General features: G+C 39.3%; 1 long non-coding RNA gene across 2 annotated transcripts; it reads left to right on the forward strand.

Moving 5' to 3' along the window:
- The first annotated feature begins 286 nt into the window (after positions 1–286).
- LOC125087830 (uncharacterized) lies at positions 287–2,438 on the forward strand. 2 transcript variants are annotated; one of them, XR_007123523.1, is made up of 3 exons: positions 287–403; positions 1,009–1,249; positions 1,354–2,438. It is a non-coding gene; the product is annotated as an uncharacterized LOC125087830 (long non-coding RNA). The 2 variants fall into 2 exon arrangements; XR_007123524.1 differs by having other exon boundaries at positions 1,362–2,438.
- The last annotated feature ends 498 nt before the right edge of the window (positions 2,439–2,936 follow it).

Consider the following 2,936-nt stretch of genomic DNA (forward strand, 5'->3'; position numbering starts at 1 on the left):
GCCATAGTCGTCAAAAATCCTCAAAGTCCACCAAATCGTCCTCAAATTTCATGGCTTAAACCAACAAAAGTTTATTTCTCATGTACACTACAGGCCCACGTAATTAAAGACCTAGACTGAGGGAGGCTTTACCATCTTGAAACTTCACAATCTGGAAACATAGTCCCCTGGTTGCCATGGCAGCGAAGAGATGCTTGAGAGTCTCAATAATGGTTACGTTCTAGAAATAACATGCATCACTTCTACTCACAACCCATTGGCCAACACTAGTCACATGGCCCCTGCCTAACGGCAAGCTAGTGAGCTGGTACTCCTCCCCATGCTTTGAGGAAAAGATGAACCAACATGGCTGACTAATAGAAGAAACTATGTCAGAGGCAGATTTTGAGCTTTTAACCACAAGGTGATACTTCCCTTCAGGAGAGTGACTTAATGCAGTATAAACGGATCAAAGTGGCTATGCAGTGCTTCCTTATTCATTCTCCCTCATCCGACTTTACCATACCATGTCTATTATTGGATCCCAAGGGGTACCTCCGCTCCGCAGTCCTGCTGGCCTCTGCTGAGCTCCTGTGCTGCCCCAGACCAACACTCAATGCCCTGTGGCCCCTGGTTCACCTTTGGGATTCATGTGATCCTCACCCACACAGCTGGGAATCACTGAGTCACAGGTTGAGTCGCTGCTTGTATCTTTTGTGCCTGGAAACGAGATTTGTAGGGCAGAGTGTATCTGCCTCCTACACTTCTGGCAGGCTTCTGTGGCTCTGCATTCCTGCTGCAAAGCTCTAAGGAGTGTATTTTTGACATCTCAGGGAAGCATTTGACAAATGCCACCATCCATAATTGACGGGGCAGAGTAATCTTAGATGTGGAAGTCTCAGATGGGAACATCTTGGCAGGAATCTCCACTGTGTTTCTGGGTATGGGGTTCGGGGAATAAGTTCATCAGCCTCTCCCTTTGCAATTCACTGACTTACGGATTCATTCACTTTTGAACGTATCCTCCAGGTAAGATACAGTTTCATTTGGCCCAGAAGTGAACAGTGAGAGAGCCAAGAAGAATCCAACATTGAAACTGTTTGAAAACACTGCTTTTGGATAGAATGCACTTCCTTCTATGACAAGTAAAGAGTAAGCGGGAAAAAAAATTAATATCACACCTGTGGGAGACAAATAGTCAGTGTAAAGAAAACAACTGTATCCTGAGAACTAAAAGAAAAGCATACCTCTGGAAATTACTCTATAGGAGGTAATAAAATTAAAAACAAACAAACAAATAAAACAAGCTCTTTGTTTCTCAATCTTTCTATTTTAACCTGTTCTCTCCTCCTGGTTTTCTCTTTTGTTTCACAGAGTCCAAGACATTTTTGCATCCTTGGAGTAGAACCAAGTCAATGGGCAGAGAATATAGAGGATATTGAAGAGAAACAACTGCAAAGAAACAGAACTTGTAATGTCAGAAATGTCTGTCTGAGAGATAGTAAATCATGGACTTGACAAGTGAAATCAACAAACTTAAGACCAAACTTCAGAAACTGCAAGAATGCAGTAAGAAAGGATAAAGAGAGTGAGAAAACCCTAAAAGGAAAATGACCAATATGGAAAAGAGAGAATAAAGACTCAGTAAAAAATTCTGGATACTTTTTATGGAAGGAAATAAGAGATCCATTTCATTAACGATTATTGGTAGAAAAATCACACATGAAAACCTTAATAAATTGTGCTCCCAGAGCATCAATTCCTTAGTTAGTAAACTTCCAAATTCTCAATCCAAATCTAAATTAAGAGTTTTTTGGAGGCCGATTATGATAAAATACTAAAAAATTTTATTAAAAAATTCAAAATAAGATTTGGATAGATATTTCTGGTCAGAAGATTGGATGCTCCAAGATATACATTCTTCCTATATTATGCTGTAATTTAAATAATTTTAATAAAAATCCTAATGGCATGGGCTAAAGGGAAGCCTGAAAAAGCGAATCTAACATTTATCTGGAAGCAGAAATGGTGCAAGTATCCAAGATATTTTTTAGAGTTATTATAATAGACTGTAATCAAAACAGCATGATGATAGTAAAACTGATAGGCAAAGAATGAAGAGAAGATGTCCCGGCACAATTTAATGATTCTTTCTCTGCTAATTTTAAATGCCAAATTTAATCATAAACTCACCCCTCTACATATACCAAAGTCTATTTTTGGAAGAAGTGGTTAACCATTTGAAATAAAGTTGGCATCATTTCTCAAAGCATATGCCACAATACAGAGGCCAAAAGGACTAAATAGTTAAACACACAAAAAGAAGCCAAAATAAAATGTCGATGGATATATCTCTGATCTTGAGCTTGGTTTAGTGTGTCTACATATAATGAGACGGGGAAAATTTTATTCACCACAATTCCATTGATGAATGGAACTCATTTGTTGGAGAAAGTTCACGAAGTACAGAGGGAGGCAGGAGAGGGGGCTGAGTAATAAACATTGCTCTGTGGAAGACAAAGAGAATTTCCTTGATATTCCAGGAAGGAAGAGAGGAGGAAGACGAAGAAAGGCAAAAAAGCCAAAAAGAAAAAAGAAGAGAAAAAAGAAAAAGGAAAAGGAAAGGAGGGAGGGTGGGAGGAAGGAAAGAAGGAAAAAAGGAAGGAAGGAAGGAGAAAAAAAAGGCGTCATAATGTGTGTGGACGGGAAGAGGAAGTCCTGTCTAGAAGAAGCAAGACACTGAACTGTTACCAACTATGAAATCGGTATTTGGGCTGGTTTTCAGCAATCCCTACAGGACAGGAAGTGCCTATCAAGTATCTGAGTTATATAAAAGCAGTGGAGAAAAATCTCAAAGAGAGGCAATTGGTGGATTTTCCAACATAAGATTAGACATTTTTTTTTACATCGAGGGTCTGCAAACTACAACCCATGGGCCAAATCCAACCACACCCATC

Source organism: Lutra lutra, chromosome 16, assembly GCF_902655055.1.
Source record: "Lutra lutra chromosome 16, mLutLut1.2, whole genome shotgun sequence".
NCBI classification, from domain to species: Eukaryota; Metazoa; Chordata; class Mammalia; order Carnivora; family Mustelidae; genus Lutra; species Lutra lutra.